This window comes from Aulonocara sp. 'chitande type north' Nkhata Bay, linkage group LG14 (genome assembly GCF_057382095.1).
Source record: "Aulonocara sp. 'chitande type north' Nkhata Bay isolate Kocher_YH1m ecotype deep benthic linkage group LG14, A_spYH_male_GT1.1, whole genome shotgun sequence".
In the NCBI taxonomy this organism is placed as follows: Eukaryota; Metazoa; Chordata; class Actinopteri; order Cichliformes; family Cichlidae; genus Aulonocara; species Aulonocara sp. 'chitande type north' Nkhata Bay.
Window position 1 is genome coordinate 10,113,748 of NC_141357.1, and position 18,423 is coordinate 10,132,170.

At 41.0% G+C, this 18,423-nt stretch overlaps 1 protein-coding gene across 2 annotated transcripts in view; it reads right to left on the minus strand.

The window, feature by feature from the left end:
• The window catches only part of lsamp (limbic system associated membrane protein), a 499,113-nt gene that overhangs the window by 44,538 nt on the left and 436,152 nt on the right, over positions 1-18,423 (minus strand). The gene's annotated exons all lie outside the window — the stretch shown is intronic.

Consider the following 18,423-nt stretch of genomic DNA (forward strand, 5'->3'; position numbering starts at 1 on the left):
TTACTATGAGTACAATAAATGGATTTATTATTCTAATTTCAGGGTCTGTGTTCATACGTATGTGTGTCAGATTTATATTCCTTTGGGCTCAACAAACTGTAAACCCGGCTATATTAAATGAGGCACATGCACAGACTCACAGATCTCTATTACAGTCAGCAGGAATCAGTAGGTGTTTACTTTACTTATAAGCGCTTGCTGCATGTTGTTACTGGCAATCCTTCTACCTAACTGACCAGGGTATCATTATTACCTAAGAAAAGAAAAAGAAGAAGAAGAAGAAGACGAAGAAGAAGAAGAAGGAGAAGGAGGAGGAGGAAGAATGGTCTTTTCTATCTAGCTATCCTCTCATCCACTATGTTTTTGTTAATAACTGAACCCCCATATCTGTCAAATAGTTCAGTTTTGAAGGAACTCTCTGAATCCAACACAAGAACAGTTGGTTCCCATTTTACAAACACTCCTGATAATATAGCCACCAGGAAGGAGGCTGGCAGGGTGAAGCGAACTCTGACAGTCGCCTGTGTTAGTGTGAAAGTTCCAGCAGACAATAAGCCGTGCACGGTGATTGTGAGGCATGAATGAAACAACTGATGCCAATCATCTAATAGAAGTGGGATTTTTACAGCTCCTTCTGAAACAATGTCATTTCCTCCTGGCACCTAGGAAGGACTTGAATGCACAAAACGTTAGTTTTTCAGTTATTCTGAAAAAAAGTGTAGTGTATGTGAAAATGAGCTTTATCTGACAAAGCATTGAGAAAATCCAAATGACTTTGCTTATTTTTCAGTAATTCCTAACTGTGTTTGTTGCTTATTCTAAATGGAGCCACTGTTAATTTAAAACAACTAAATCAGAATCAGAATCAGAAAGGGTTTTATTGCCAAATGTTGAGCAGGTTTACAACATTAGGAAATTGCTGCGGTACTTAGTGCAAACATATTGTCATATAACGCTTAAATAGACATGAAAATAAAAATAAGAATAAGAATTAAAAGTGCTAAGTAGATAGATATATACATGAGTGCAGGTGGTGAACAGTGCCAAACATGGAATGCTGCAGTGAACACAGCGTAGGGTCATGTGTTAGTGGTGGGAACAATCATATGGTTATTGTTCATGTGTCCAACAGCAGAGGGGAAGAAACTGTTCTTATGGCGAGAGGTTCTGGTGCGAATGGACCGGAGCCTCCTGCCTGAGGGGAGCAGGTCAAACAGACTGTGTCCAGTAGTGATGGGTCGTTCGCGAACGAAATGGCTCTTAGAGCCGGCTCTTTGACGTGAACGACGCGAGCCGGCTCCTTATCGCGAGCCGTCACGTGGGTTTTTTTTTTTTTTTTCTTTCTCTCAGCCTCTCTCTCGCACTTTTTTTCCGCTTCACTCTGCACGCGAGCCTTGTGCTTTATGCTGGGCAGAGGGGGGAGGGGCGGTAGTTACACTCAGTAGCACAGGAACAGAGCCAGAGAGAGAGAAAGAGAGGCAGGGACAACAACATTAGAAAGGTATAGTAATCATCCACAACTATTTTCAGTTGCAGATGATAAAGGATTGAGAAAGTTTATTCATGCAGGTCCATATGACAGAGAATATGCATGTTCTTTTAGTTTTCATATTATAATTTATATTTAATTGTGTTGTGGTTTGCAGTGTTTTGTGTTCTTTTCACTTTAAATTTGTGAAAGGAAAAAGCTGAAAATTTAAATAGTTAAAACTTGAAATGTGAATAGTTGATTTTTGTATTATATGATTTATTTATTACATTTTATGTGGAGTGAATAAATAAAAGTATATTTACGGTGGCCCCTAGAGACAAAGCACATACAAACTTCAAATCACGTACGAACTCTGAAGCATGTACAAACTCCAAAACACGTAAAAACACGTACAAACTCCGAAGCACGTAAAAACTCAGAAGCACATAAAAACTCAAAACACGTACAAAAGACAACAGAAGTGCTCCAGGATGCTGGGCGCAGTGTTGAGCCTTTGTTATCTTGTGGCTACACAAGCCAGCAAGTACCAACGACCGGATTTGGTGTGTGGTAATAACAGGTAAATGAACTTTTTTTTAAATTATTTGAATATATATATGAGTGCCTGTGTATAAATACACAAACAATACACACATGCTTTCAATTGTGTAATTTAAGTGATCTAGTAGCTCGGCTTTGGAAGTTCAGTTCATGCTAGAAATGTGTTTTGGAGTTTGTACGTGTTTTGTCTCTAGGGGCCACCGCATATATTTATATATAAACATATATAAATAAAACCACTTGTTTTTATGTTAGTAATTCCTTTTGTGCATAATTTTATATTATTGTTAATAATAAAATAAATTACTCTGCCTTACAGAAACCTGGTTGCAGCAGGATGATTATGTTAGTTTAAATGAATCAACACCCCCGAGCCATTCTAACTACCAGAAATCTCGAAGCACAGGCCGAGGGGGCGGTGTGGCAGCAATTTTTCACACCAGCCTATTAATTAATGAAAGACCAAGACAGACTTTTAATTCATTTGAAAGCCTGATGCTTAACATTGTCCACCCCAGCTGTGAAACTCAGAAACCAGTCTTACTTGTTATCATCTATCGTCCACCTGGGCCTTACACAGAGTTTCTGTCTGATTTCTCAGACTTTATATCTAATTTAGTTCTGAGCTCAGATAAAATAATTATTGTGGGTGATTTTAACATCCATGTAGATGCTAAAAATGACAGCCTCAACATGGCATTTAATCTGTTATTAGACTCAATTGGTTTCTCTCAAAATGTAAAAGAACCCACCCACCACTTTAATCACACTCTAGATCTTGTTTTAACATATGGCATCGAACCTGAACATTTAACAGTGTTTCCTGAAAACCCTCTCCTGTCTGATCATTTCCTGATAACATTTACTTTTACAATAATTGATTACACAGCGGTGAAGAGTAGACTTTATCAAAGTAGATGTCTTTCTGAAAGCACTGTAACTAAGTTTAAGAATATAATCCACCCACTGTTATCATCTCCAATGCCCTGTACCAACACAGAGCAAAGCAGCTATCTGAACGCTACCCCAACAGAGGTCGATTATCTTGTTAATAATTTCACCTCCTCACTACGTACGACTCTGGATACTGTAGCTCCTGTGAAAACTAAGGCCTCAAATCAGAAGTACCTGACTCCGTGGTATAATTCTGAAACACGTACCCTAAAGCAGATGACTCGTAATCTGGAGAGGAAATGGCGTGTCACAAATCTAGAGGATCATCATTTAGCCTGGAGAAATAGTTTGCTGCTTTATAAGAAAGCCCTCCGCAAAGCCAGAACATCTTACTATTCATCACTGATTGAAGAAAATAAGAACAACCCTAGGTTTCTCTTCAGCACTGTAGCCAGGCTGACAAAAAGTCAGAGCTCTTTTGAGCCAACCATCCCTTTAACGTTAACTAGTAATGACTTCATGAACTTCTTCACAAATAAAATTTTTATCATTAGAGAAAAAATTACCAATAATCATCCCACAGATGTAATATTATCTACAGCTACTCTTAGTACCATTGATATTAAGTTAGACTCTTTTTCTCCAATTGATCTTTCTGAGTTAACTTCAATAATTACTTCCTCCAAACCATCAACGTGTCTTTTAGACCCCATTCCTACAAAACTGCTCAAAGAAGTCCTGCCATTAATTAATTCTTCGATCTTAAATATGATCAACCTATCTCTAATAATCGGCTATGTACCACAGGCCTTCAAGCTGGCTGTAGTTAAACCTTTACTCAAAAAGCCATCTCTAGACCCAGCAGTCTTAGCTAATTATAGGCCAATCTCCAACCTTCCTTTCATATCAAAAATCCTTGAAAGAGTAGTTGTCAAACAGCTAACAGATCATCTGCAGAGGAATGGTTTATTTGAAGAGTTTCAGTCAGGTTTCAGAGCTCAGCACAGCACAGAAACAGCTTTAGTGAAGGTTACAAATGATCTTCTTATGGCCTCTGACAGTGGACTCATCTCTGTGCTTGTCCTGCTAGACCTCAGTGCAGCGTTCGATACTGTTGATCATAATATCCTATTAGAGCGATTAGAACATGCTGTAGGTATTACAAGTACTGCGCTGCAGTGGTTTGTATCATATCTATCTAATAGACTCCAATTCGTGCATGTAAATGGAGAGTCCTCTTCACACACTGAGGTTAATTATGGAGTTCCACAGGGTTCAGTGCTAGGACCAATTCTGTTTACATTATACATGCTTCCCTTAGGCAGTATCATTAGAAGACATAGCATACATTTTCACTGCTATGCAGATGACACCCAGCTCTATCTGTCCATGAAGCCAGATAACACACACCAATTAGTTAAACTGCAGGAATGTCTTAAAGACATAAAGACCTGGATGGCCGCTAACTTTCTGCTTCTTAATTCAGATAAAACTGAGGTTATTGTACTCGGCCCTGAAAATCTTAGAAATATGGTATCTAATCAGATTCTTACTCTGGATGGCATTACCTTGGCCTCCAGTAACGCGGTGAGGAACCTTGGAGTCATTTTTGACCAGGACATGTCCTTCAACGCACATATTAAACAAATATGTAAGACTGCTTTCTTCCATTTGCGCAACATCTCTAAAATTAGAAATATCCTGTCTCAGAGTGACGCTGAAAAACTAGTTCATGCATTTATTACTTCCAGGCTGGACTACTGTAATTCATTATTATCAGGATGTCCAAAAAACTCACTGAAAAGCCTTCAGCTAATCCAAAATGCTGCAGCAAGAGTCCTGACAGGGACTAGAAAGAGAGAGCATATTTCTCCTGTTTTGGCTTCCCTTCATTGGCTTCCTGTTAAATCCAGAATTGAATTCAAAATCCTGCTCCTCACATACAAGGTCTTAAATAATCAGGCCCCATCTTATCTTAATGACCTTGTAGTACCATATCACCCTATTAGAGCGCTCCGCTCTCGCTCTGCAGGCCTACTTGTTGTTCCTAGAGTATTTAAAAGTAGAATGGGAGGGAGAGCCTTCAGTTTTCAGGCCCCTCTTCTGTGGAACCAGCTTCCAGTTTGGATTCGGGAGACAGACACTATCTCTACTTTTAAGATTAGGCTTAAAACTTTCCTTTTTTCTAAAGCATATAGTTAGGGCTGGACCAGGTGACCCTGAATCCTCCCTTTGTTATGCTGCAATAGATGTAGGCTGCCGGGGGATTCCCATGATGCATTGAGTTTTTCCTTTCCAGTCACCTTTCTCACTCACTATGTATTAATAGACCTCTCTGCATTGAATCATATCTGTTATTAACCTCTGTCTCTCTTCCACAGCATGTCTTTATCCTGTCTTCCTTCTCTCACCCCAAACGGTCGCAGCAGATGGCCGCCCCTCCCTGAGCCTGGTTCTGCCGGAGGTTTCTTCCTGTTAAAAGGGAGTTTTTCCTTCCCACTGTCGCCAAAGTGCTTGCTCATAGGGGGTCATATGATTGTTGGGTTTTTCTCTGTATCTATGAAGCGCCTTGAGGCGACTTTTGTTGTGATTTGGCGCTATATAAATAAAATTGAATTGAATTGAATTGAATTAAATGAATTAAAGCAACAAAACAACCTGAAGAGCCGGTTCGGAGCCGAAAGAGCCGGCTCTTTTTAGTGAGCCGAACCGAAAGAGCCGGATCTCTACAAAGAGCCGGAAATCCCATCACTAGTGTCCAGGGTGAGAAGGGTCAGCTGAGATCCGAGCTGCACGCCCCAGTGTCCTGGAGGTGTACAGGTGCTGCAGAGATGGGAGTCTGCAGCCAATCACCTTCTCAGCAGAGCACACAACACGCTGCAGTCTCTGTTTGTCCCTGATAGTGGCTCCAGCATACCACACGGTGATGGAGGAGGTGAGGATGGACTCGATGATTGCAGTGTAGAATTGCATCATCGTCCGTGTTGGCAGGTTGAATTTCTTCAGCTGCCTCAGGAAGTACATCCTCTGCTGGGTTTTCTTAATGATGGAGGTGATGGTGGGCTCCCACTTCAGGTCCTGGGTGATGGTGGTACTAGGGCTGGGCGATATATCGAGTTTTTTAAAAATATCGATATATTTTCATACGAGATATAAGATGTGACAATATCGTTTATATCGATATAGTCTATGTTACGTTATAATTATACTTGTGGAGCCGCAGGTTTGCCTCTCTTTCGTCCACTTTTGTCTCTACACAACGTTACTCGGCCTCGCCTCGCCTCTCCTTCACTGAACACAACTCCGCCTCCCCCATAGCTTCACCTGCAGGCAATGACAAGATGAAAGCGGAAAATCTCCGTTAGTGAGTTACCGTGCGTGGGGCTGGACGGCGTCAACGTGTTAGCGAGCTAACCGCGCTAACGACATGCAGCCCGGAAGGGCTGCACGGCCTAAAATCCTTTCATTTTCTCAAAAATCGACAGTGCGCCTTATGTATGAATTCTGGTTGTGCTTACTGACCGCGAACCGATTTTATGTGGTACACAGCGCTCAGCAATCTGTCAAAAAATGTTTTAATATGACTTTGCTAAGCTACGGAGCTGCACCGCTTGATGGATTGTCGGAGGATTACGGCTACCGAGGAGGAGCCTCGCGGAGTGATACGTACTGTGTGTTTATAAGGACCACAAATGGCACCTGTTCAGAGACGTGGTGCAGCTGTGAAATCTCTCTTTGTTATTATGCTCAGCGTCTATTAGTTTACATTTTGACTGCACAATTGTGAGCTTTTTGTTATGCACAAAAACAACATTGTTTTCTTTTATTTATGGACCATGATTATTTAATAAATGCTGATAATTTATTTTTGAGTAACTTTTTCATGTACATCTACGCTGTATGTAAATAAAAGTGCCCGTGTGACATCTGGGACACAGTGTGACTAAGAACTCTCTTTTTGTTCTTAACTTATGGCTTTAAAAAAAAAAAAATCGAGATATATATCTTATATCGCCATCCAGCTAAAAAATATCGAGATATGACTTTTGGGTCATATCGCCCAGCCCTAGGTGGTACCCAGGAAGCGGAATGAGTCCACAGAGGTGATGAGGGTGTCAGTCAGGATGATGGGGGGGGCTGTGTGCTTCCTGAAGTCCACAATAATATCCACTGTCTTCTGGGCATTCAGCACCAGGTTGTTGTGGCTGCACCAGGACACCAGACGTTCAACCTCCCTCCTGTAGGCAGACTCATCCCCGTCCGAGATGAGTCCAATAACGGTGGTGTCATCTGCAAGCTTGATTAGCTTGACAGACTGGTGGGTGGAGGTGCAGCAGTTGGTGTACAGGGAGAAGAGCAGGGGAGAAAGAACACAGCCCTGAGGGGAGCCGGTGCTGATGGTCCGGGAGTCCGAGACATTCTTTCCCAGCCTCACATGCTGCTTCCTGTCCGTCAGGAAGTCAGTGATCCACCAGCAGATGGGATCAGGCACATTCATCTGGGAAAGCTTGCCTCGGAGATGGTGGATGGTGTTGAACAGATGTTATCAAAACCAGAGATGTGTGAATTAAATTTGAAGCCAATTTGACTGACTTGCATTAATGCTCACACATGTCTCTATCTCACCCCACAGCGAACTCTGATTAAAAAAACAACAACTCTGTCTTCATCATCACAGAGACGTGAATTATCACTCCGGCGAAGTATGAATTTAGGAGGTGTAAAGTTGTCAAAATATTAGAACAGCATCATTACTCAAAACAAATGTTGTTATGTGAATGAGAGTAATGTGGGCTTGTCATTTATGCATAAAAATCAAAGTAAACCATTAAAATGTATTGTTTATCTGCCTGAAAGTGTCAAAGGCCCCAGAATCAGTTGTAAAAAGCTGTTTTGGAAATTTAACACACTTCCAGCTTTCAACAACTGCTGTCAATTTGTCCATAAACACAGCACTTAAACCCTTACTGCTCCATTAAAGTTACTCATTAGCCCGACAATAAAGACTGTGCTCCAACTGTGCTCTGGTTGTTGGTGTTATCCACACCAGCAGGTGTACTTAGTTTTCTTTTTGCAGTGAGGTTTGCTTTAGATATCGCACCATTGAGTTCTGATGCCTACAGCGAGTAAAATAAGTATTGAATTGTCACCAATTTTCTAAATAAATATATTTCTAAAGGTGCAGTTGACATTAAATTCTTACCAGATGTCAGTAACAACCCATCCAATGACACAGGGAAAACGTATTGAACACACTAACTGAAATTTATTTAATAATTTGCACAAAAGCCTTTAGTTCTTTTCAGGTGATTGACTGGAAAAATTTTAGCAGCTTTACTTTCTTCCTCTGAAACCAGTTGAGAGTTTCCTTGGCTGTGTGTTTGGATCATTGTCTTGCTGAAACATCCACCCTCGTTTCATCTTCATCATCCTGGTAGACGGCAACAGATTTTTTTTCATCTCGGTACATTTTAACCATTCATCTGTTCTTCAATTGTATGAAGCGTGCCGGTGCTGTATGCTGAAAACAGCCCCACACAATCATGTTCCACACCTAAACTTCACTGCTGGTGTGGTGTTATTAGGGTTGCAGTACCTTTACAACTCTAAACATGGAGTGTCTTATGGCATTCAAAGAGTTAAATTTTGGTCTCATCTGACCAGATGATACTCTCACAGTATTTCCCAGGCTTGTCTAAATGTTGTTTAGCAAACTTTAAACGCCCCTCAGCAAGCTTTGTCTTCACCAACATAGTCTTGCGTGGAGACCGTGACCATGGTGGCTTACTTATTGTTTTCTTTGAAATAATTGTACCCGGTGATTCCAGGTTTTTCTGTTGCTTTCTACAAGTGCTACTTAGCTCTTGGACAACGCTTCTCATAATTCTTTTCACTTCTTGTGGGGAGCACCTGGTCGTGGCCACTTTATGGTGAAATGATGTTCTTTCCACTTCCAGGTTATTGCCCCAGCAGTGCTATCTTTATATAGTCAGTAGGGCCTGAAAGTAAGTGGCAGGAATGCTTTCTAACTGTTGTCTCTCTTTATGTGTTAGATATTTTTCCCCTGTGTCATTTCTGATTGTACACATAATTTATGGACACATGTGGACTGGATGGGTTGTTACCAACATCTGATGAGAATTTCATGTCAATAGCACCATTAGAAATACATTTACTCAGACAATTAATGACTTGTTCAAATCTTATTCTTCCCGCTGTATATGAAAGCCTATTGTGCTGCTGATTGTATAACTAACAAACACATAAGTGGCAAACACATTTGTAGCAACTGAGTGGGAATTCATCTGCTATTTAAATCTGATAGGACTTGCAGTGCTAACCTGAAATAAAGCTGCCATGTTCCTCCATATCGACCGTGTTTTTCTAAGAAGCAATTTTTCACTGGTTGTATCTTTCAGATTGTTTCTCCACCAAAGTTATTATAGAAATTTTGTCTCCGTACAGCATCAGTAATAGCTGGCAAAAGCATCACTGAACTGGCATCTTGCTTTCTTTCTTTAGCTATCTCACAAAACACTCACACTGACTCTCACACACATGCACACACATGGGTGCACAGCGACCCCAAGCAAACGCTTTCTCTAATACGAAATGACAAGACAGAGTCGTTCCAAACGGCCTTTTAAATGAAGTCATACAGAGTTATCGCTGTAGTCAAATGACCAAGCCAAAATGAAGATGGGTTCATCAGATATGCTGAGATGGAACAGGGGGATGGCGGGGCGGAAACATTCGATCGAGGTGACAAAAAACCCAATTGACTTTTTTTTTCTCCCCAACCTCAAAAACAACCAGCAGCGGGTGGGAAAGTTGATTGGCTGAGTAGAAAGTGTGACTGGAGAATTAATCCTCTGAAGCATAGATAAAAATGGATTGGGGAAAAAACAACTGCTCATACTCTGATAACCCTGTCGCCTCTGTAAATGGGAGGGAAGGCCAGACTGGGGGGAAGAGGAGAGGACTTGTACAAAGCAATACAATAGTGAAAGAAAAGAAGTGTGCATTACATTTCAGCTCCGGTGGCTATATAGTGCCTGGTGTACAGATGTCAGGAGTGGAGGGGAAGGAAGCTGTGAATTGTAATCTTAGTCATAGGTCAACCTTCAAGGAGCAATGTTGGAAAGGGCAGCTTTTTGAAACTCCACTTTGCATCTGCAACTACAGGAAGGATGAATTCCACAATGATGCACAGCATCTCTGCTGAAGTTTGCACGATGGCAGGGTTTGTGTGAGTCATGGAAAAATATATTTAATATTTTAACCGTGTACAATTTCACGTGAACAATCATTTCTCTACACGTCGGGAACTGTATTCTCAAGTGGACCTACTTTTAACTTCATTTCTCTCTTCCACTTCCAAAAATAAAGTTTGTTAGTATTCATAGATAAAAAATACAGCAAGCTACAGTTTAAAGGAGTTTTCCATTTCAGATTCAGTAGGTCTGTATTAAAAATAACAAATAATAATAATATATGTCTTTTTTTGGCTAATGATCTCCTGTTTTGTTTGGAAATAAATAAATAAATAAATCTGTGATGTAAACAGTATAAATATGCTGACCTTGCTTTCAACTCAAATTTCAAACTTCAAAGAGAGAACGAAAGACAAGAGTGCAAAAGACAGAGTGAGAGACAGCAGAACGAGGCAGAGAAGAGTAATTAAGGAGGAATGTGTTTATGGTTTAGCTTTGCTTCTTTAAGTGTGTGGGCACGCACAAGGAAAGAGAAACCACAGGCAGTTCCTTAGTCCTTGTGACTGAGTATTCACCACAGAGACGCTTGGTGGGCTGGGCATTGAAAGCAATAAAATGCCTGTCTCTGTATGATAACAACTCACTTTCCTTTAGCACTGTCTCTAGATACAGACATCTATTACATTACAGAATAATCAAACCAAGATGATAATGTGATAAGTATTCATAACATGAATTTGTGTGCTCTGATTTTTAGTGGTGATATTATTACTGTGGTGGTGAGTCCTGATGAAAGTGTCCACCTCTGCCTGTCACTGTGAGTAGTGCCAGTGACAGAAGCAGTAACAGAATGGCCCCAGGTTAATGATAAAGAGACCTTATAGGGGTGGTAATGTTATTTTATAGGTTTTGCATGTGACGCTAACTTTGTGCATACCTGTTAGAACACCCTGATTATAGCAAATAAGATTATATTTTACAGTAATAGCTTCAAGACTCTCTTATTGTAAAATAAGAGAGTCTGTCCAACAAAGTTATTAGAGAAGCTGTGTCTCTGTCCGAACAACAAACAACTTGAGTGTTAATTTACCTCACTTTAAAAAAAACAAACAACTTTGTTTTTTTAATATAAACACAAAATGAAACACTTGAGATACAACATCTTTTCTGTGAGACTTCCTGGGCAGAAATCAGAACTTTCAGAGGAAACCTGTGCATGCACTTGTAAGAACATTCAAACTCCACACAGAAGGGCCCTACCCAGGTTTGAAGCCAGGACTCTTGCTATGAGACTACATGTCTGTGAAGATTCTCAGTCATCCAGGTCATCGTAATCTAAGGAGCTTGAAAAGAAAAGCGTCTGGACTTCTTTAAGTTGCTTGAAGACGTTTCACCTCTCATCCGAGAAGCTTCTTCAGTTTTAGGGTCACATGGTGGAGAATCCCAGATTTAAACATGTGATTAGGTAGAGGGTCATCAGGGGGTCCTTTTGTCCCTCTTTGGGGGGAAACTCCCACTGGGTTTAAATCTGGGACTCTCCACCATGTGACCCTAAAACTGAAGAAGCTTCTCGGATGAGAGGTGAAATGTCTTCAAGCAACTTAAAGAAGTCCAGACGCTTTTCTTTCCAAGCTCCTTAGACTATGAGACTACAGTTTTAACCACCGAAACACCATGCTGCCCAGTGGTTTGATCATATTAAATAGAGTTTAAGGCACAGAACTGACTTATTTGCTGAGTGCCTGGTCAGCCTTGCGTGTGCCCATTTACAGTCTGGTCCGTATGTCTGTGAACGTTCTCAGTCATCCAGGTCATCGTAGTCAAAGGAGCTTGGAAAGAAAAGCGTCTGGACTTCTTTAAGTTGCTTGAAGACGTTTCACCTCTCATCCGAGAAGCTTCTTCAGTTCTAAGGTCAAATGGTGGAGAGTCCCAGATATAAACATAGTGGGAGTATCCCCCCACAGAGGGACAAAAGGACCCCCTGATGATCCTCTAATCGCCTGAGCCAAGGTGTGAAACTGGGTGTGGGTCCCAATCAGCCAGAGTTTCGGGTGAGTTCATTGTGAAACCTGGCCCCACCTTATCATGCGAATTCCTGAGGTCAGATGGCCCAGGATGTGAGTGGGCGTTAAGGCGTCTGGGAAGGGAACTCAAAACTGGATTATAGATGGCAGAGAGTTGGTGTCGTAAACCCCCGCCTCTGTTCAAAGATGGTCGCTCACAGTGGACATAGATGGCTTCTTTCACTCCTCTTTCGAACCATCTGTCCTCTCTGTCCAAAATGTGAACATTGGCATCCTCGAAAGAGTGTCCTTTATCCTTGGTGAAACGTCTTCAAGCAACTTAAAGAAGTCCAGACGCTTTTCTTTCCAAGCTCCTTTGACTACAGTCTGGTCCCTTTCTAGCATTTCACTGTGACTGGAGACACAAAATTTAACAAAAGAACAAACCCCCCCCCCCCCCCCCCCCAAACTAATCAGACATTTAAATCACCTTCATAACTGGAATATGGACATTTTAAAGATGGGGAAAAGGGAAAGCTAATGCTAGTCAGCACCCATAGCCAGTCACAAACCCACAAGCCAGCAGCCTCGGTATGAGCAAATTGCAGAGACAAGTGGATGCAGAGACAAGGCTGGATGCCCTGCTATCTGGTGAAGATATAAACATACTGGAAAATTATGCCTGAATTTTGTTTTGTTACATGCACCTGGTGCTGTTGCTTTTGCTTAGTGAGATGAAGTACAATATGTTATGTAAAGGTGGGTGTACCACAACTCATTTTCAGTTAATCATTTGTACCTTCTTCCAGCAGCACAGCATTTTATATTCAGTTGTAAAAGTGAAGGGAGAGCCTGTAACTTACTGCAGTTTTAGAGGAAATTATAAAGTTGAATGATTTCTTTAAGAAACTTCTTTGAAGAAAAGTAGATTTACATTTTTATATACCTGTCAATTATAGTTTTTCGAAAGAAAATCAGAATTGGCAGGTCACAGAGAAAAAAATGAAATGCGCCAAGAAAATTGCAATCAGTGCATCTCTAATGTTAACCCAAGTGACTACATACCAATCACCATAAGATTGATAACTTAAGTAAAATCTTCTATGCTGCAGCTGCTGGGAACAAGGTCTGGTCTGTAAACGTACTTGCTACTTTATGCTTAATCATTATCAAAAATTGAAGTAGGCAGGCATTTGTATATCCCTTTTCTCAGCTTACTGACCACTAGAGGCACTTTACACAACATTTACCCATACAGTCATACAGTGCTTCTTTCTATACACTTTATGGTCTTTATCTACCTCACATTCACAACAGGTTCTTCACAAGTTACCAAACAGCATTGTTAGACAACAGAAGTAAAAGTAGGAAAATTATAGTCCTGTTGGCCAGCTTGCATTCTAACACCTGCACAGTGCAGGTAATGGTGACTTGTTTATTAGATTGAATCTGTGTATAAAATCCCAATAATAGGATAATGGATATGATTAAAGATTATGTATATAAGGACTAACTGTTATCACTGTAAATAACAATTAAGCAACAATAATAACAACAAGACATTGCACATTATATCAGCTGCTATCAGATAATGAAACTGTGGCTCATGATTTATCGTCTATAGCTATTTAAAAAAACATAAACCCCAGCACATCAAGGCAGAGAGCTGCACTTTGACACAATTTAAAAGCAGCTGTGGCCAATAAATAATGCCGGTAATCTGCTTCATTTGTAGGAAAGAATCTGAGCATTTTACCACCTGCCTTCCTTTAATCACAGAGAACTCACACGTTAATACCAACAAAAACTCACAAATTGTTCATTCAGTTTGAATTCGTTCACTAAACTATTTGGTGAGTAATGCTGACACTCCAATCCAGCATTTCTTGAAAAGAAGATGATTCAAGGACACGCTGCACCGTAAGTACCAAGAAAAGCATCAAAAGCAATGCATGAAGTACCACGCACAATATGTAAAGAGCATTTAGAGGCGGTGGTGTTAATCATGAATGTATGCATCGCTGCAGTCGCTGGGAACATTCAGCTGTGTTATCATAGCTTACCCATCATGCATTTACCATAACCACAGTACCTTAATAATACAACAGCTAACATGTGCAGATATGGTGTGTGAAACTGCAAACTAAATGTAAGCCAAATGGACTTTGCAGAATCATTTAAAATTGATGTTCATATCTACTAATAAGGTTGGAAAATCAAAGCACGCAGAGAACAGATTGTCAATGTGTGCTGCCAGTCTGTATTAATTATACATGCAATCATGACTGTGTGCAACGAGCAATGACAAATCACAAAACGTCTCCTCCTCTAATGCAAAATGTGCTCATTTGAAACAATTTACAGAAATGTCTCCAGTTTGCCTTAGATCTGGAGAAAGTGCACGTAAAAAAAGAAAAAGAGTGACTTTGAATTTGCGTGTAGTGCGAACTCGAGTTACAGCTAAATGTAATTTAGCAAAACAAAGACGTTTGATTTGGCCCTTTCAAAACTGCCTCCTTCACTTTAAGAAACGTTGCAACACGGGGGAGGAGGATGATGATTAATGCTGTGAACACTCGGCACTCATGACGAAAAAGCTAGAAAAGTGCTTTGACCTGCAAGTTAAAGCCAAATAAATACACAGATCACACAGGCAGCATGATCAGCTGGTGATATCACAGAGAGTGGACCAACATCAGATCATCATCAGAAACTTTATTGTCATTGTCATGAGAACAACGAAATTAAGAATGTGAAGCATAACAGAAAAAAACAAAAACAAACAGACTATTACTGTTGCTTGGGCTTTCGCAAATAAACCTGTAGTGAGCGTTAAATAGGGCTTTGAACAGGAGCAGGGACGGCAGGAGTGAAAACAGGATGCAACTTTGCCTACATGGATTCTGTCAGACTGCTTTATATCCCAGCTAAACTGTTACAGTTCAAGGATTATGGCGCCAAACTCTATTCCGCTCTTTAGGACACATGTTAAGAAGGAGTAAACAACAAGACAGCTTTGTGCAGCAACTGCGAAATTCACTCGCTTTACCTCGCTACATCACAGGCCACTGCTTAAAATAACAAAAGTGACTTTATTCGACAGAAAATGAGGAGCTGTGTCAAAATAACAGAACATTATCGGTACTTTTTTGGGGTTTTTTACAAGGAAAGATCGCATGGCTTGGGTCTTTCATATTAAAAACTTAAAGTTATTTTACGGTAGTAAAACGTGAATATTGTTACATGTTTTGGATTTTTTTTCCCCCCCTTGGGCTGATTTGCTCTCGGAGACATTTATCCCCCGCTGGCTCTCAGTGGGACATTTGGAGGAGTGATGTGGCAGCGAGTGCAGAAGAGGCGTACGATTATGCTCAGCTAATTTGAAACCATTAGAAGATAATCAGGAGAAAGCACTTGCAGCTCTTTAGCTTTTAGTGCTTGGAAGCTTTACCGCCAATTACCTGTCTGCTATAAACAAGGTCAGCTAAAAACTTTCCCCTCCGAACCCCCCCATGGAAAAAAAACCAATATAACCAGCTGACTGGAGCTGTCACTGTTCAAACAAGCACATGCTGCATGCTGTGCCTTAACGCTGGTGTTATTTTATGTTCACATTTGTGTGATTTTGCTTTTTTCAGCATCTCCACTTTAGCACCTTGACCTCACATGGCAAGCTGTTATTGTAGAAAGTAGGAGAGCACTTAGAAATCATTTTGTCTGAACTTTGGGGTCAAACACACAGGGAAAGTAAATAAAATGCTAACAGAAAAGTTTTTGATAAATCTGCCACAAAGAATTGGCACCCCTACACAATAATATGGCTTAGTGATCGATTTTTGAAAGAGCAGAGGAGGCCAGAGGACGCAGAAACTGACAGAGGAAAGTAAAGAGCAAGCTGTAATCGTAGCGTCTACGTCTCCAAACATCTGCAATGTGTGCACGGGGCCTTGTGGCTGAACCACTGATTATATTCCCCTAAACAGACTCACTCTCAAACACACCTTATCTCAAAGTAATCTATCATGTTAACTCAATGTAATAAGACACACCTGCGCTTACGTGACTGACACAAACAAAAGCGAACAACTGTTTTGACTGTACTGTAACACTGCAACAGAGGCGAAATATCAGGGAGATTTTGAGACACCAAGGGTTGCTTTTCTGCAGCGATCCACATGCATACACACTGTTTCCTCTGCAGAACTGAACTAAAGAGAGCAGGTCTGCGAAATTGGCTGCTGCTGCTACAGCTGCAGGAGAAGAACCTCGAGTGACCTGGCAGTGCCAGCTGGGATCCACTCCTCCCCTTACACACTGTTTCTAAAATTGAAGAGAAGAAGAAGGAGAAACAGGAGATGAGGGAGGTGATGACAGAGAAGAAGACAGCGCCTCTCCTTCATCCCAGCCGTAGCCATTAGCAGCAGCAGTGCTTTAAAAACCCAAGATGCCAGTGAAGCTTTCAAAAGAACACTGGATATGAGACGGATGGCTGCTGGAGGCATCGATGGAAGTCGGGGAGAAAGGCGTGAAAAAAACCCTTTCTGTGTAGTGTTTTAGTGAAGGTGTTTGAGCCTCACACATCTCCGCCCATTCCTTATAAAGTAGACCTTGTGCTACTCGGGGACACCAAGGTGAATAATTAAGGAGATGTTGTTGTTTTTAGTCTGTTTTAAGAGTTGGGTTTTTTTTCCAATGGAGGTCCTGCCAGTGCAGCAACTCATAAATCATACGAACATTTAATTGGTGTTTGCATTGAAAGAGATGAAACAGAAGGTGGAAGGTAGAAAAGTGTAGTAACAGTTTTTTCCTAACAAGCTCCAGACTATCAACCAAGGAGAACCAAAGAAGTGAATACGCTGCCAAGTATTTTTTTTTACTTCTTTTATAAAATCAACTAATGGCAGCTCTTGTCCTCATGAAAAATAACTGCGTTTATACATTCCACAGAGGCGTTGTTCTTATCTCGGCCTAGCGGAGGTAGCTCCGTAAATCCTTCCCTTGCTCAGGCGCTTTGCGCTTTAAGCTTGGCACCTGTGAAGTGTAGGGGACTTGCCAACAAAAGGCAAAGCAGACTTTGTATTCAAGCGGTCACATGATTTAGAGGTTTATGGTATCACACCGCTAATATGATAATGAGAAAAACAAAGATGGCCAGACAAGCTAAATCCAAGGTTACTGAATCTTGGCTGCGTTGTCCATCTTTCCCTCCACAGGAACCATTTTTTTATAGTTATTTAATACCACTTCCTGGCCTTTGCTCTTCTGCTTCCAAGCACCATTGCTCATGATGTCACTTTGTCCATATAAGGGTTACTGGAGCGGGCAAGACCTCCCACAATCCATACACCTATGCAGCTCAAATCAGACGTCTTTTATAACCAACTACTTTCCATTTTCCCTCCATTGTGAAACGACCATCACCCCTGCTTTCTAACTCCAAACCTATTCCCTGTCTCGTTTAGTACAGCTGATTCAGCAAAACCTCGGAACCAAAAGTTGCAGCGCAGGATGGTTTTCCATTTTCGTGTTTCTGTTAGTACTGTTTACTAAGAACAACAGGATGAGCGATGTTTACCTACATGTTTTTAATAAACGGGTAGGCGCTGTGGTGGTAGGATTGAAAAAAAGAAATACTCCATCATCACTAAGTGAGTGCATATATAAACCGAGCACTGATTTATTACACTGCTTTTCCAAACTGAGACAGTGGCTTATTGATTTATGCAAATTGGAAGTAAAACTAGAGGTTTCAAGCCACAATGTTCTCTCTCTTTGTCCACTTGGGCAGTAAAGTGGGCCTATCAAATTACAGCTTGACTTATTGTGACATTCAGATGGCCTTTCAGAGTTACTCCCCTGATCCTCAGAGGCCCTTGAGGAATTTAAACCAGCAATCTGCACTCACTAATCAATACTACCTGATTTGCCCCCATTTGCAGCAATTCACTAAATTGAAGCGCACCCCATAATGTGGACCATCAAGCGTGCATACGTGTCTGGATATTTCTGTGTTTGTGTATGCGTGTCTATGTCCGTTAACACTTCAGTCCCCTCACCAGACTAGAAGCCTCCAGACTCCTTTGATAGCAGCTATTAACTTTTAACCTCAGAGCAGGTCCAGAGGTTCTTTACTTCAGTCCGCAGCGGTGATGGACTCTCGCTGCTCTAATAGCAAAACGACCAAAGGGATTGATGAGCACAAGCCACCTGACACTTAATGATGTAATCTGTAATTAAAGAAAACCACTCACCCAAATGCACATTTAGACGTTATAAAGGA